Source organism: Salvelinus namaycush, unplaced genomic scaffold (genome assembly GCF_016432855.1).
Source record: "Salvelinus namaycush isolate Seneca unplaced genomic scaffold, SaNama_1.0 Scaffold2475, whole genome shotgun sequence".
Classification (NCBI taxonomy): domain Eukaryota; kingdom Metazoa; phylum Chordata; class Actinopteri; order Salmoniformes; family Salmonidae; genus Salvelinus; species Salvelinus namaycush.
Genome location: NW_024059314.1, coordinates 2,283 through 2,500, shown reverse-complemented (window position 1 = coordinate 2,500; position 218 = coordinate 2,283).

The following is a 218-nucleotide window of genomic DNA, read 5'->3' as shown; positions in this document are numbered from 1 at the left end:
TGAGGAGCGGTTACATCACTGACCTGTGAGTACTTAGTGGAGCATCAACACACACACACACACACACACACACACACACACACACACACACACACACACACACACACACACACACACACACACACACGAAGACCTGAATGGCCCTGCTTGTGCTTTTCTGCATCTTTTGTGTCTCTCTCAGATGGCTGGTTACATATTTCAGTCTGTTACTCAGATGT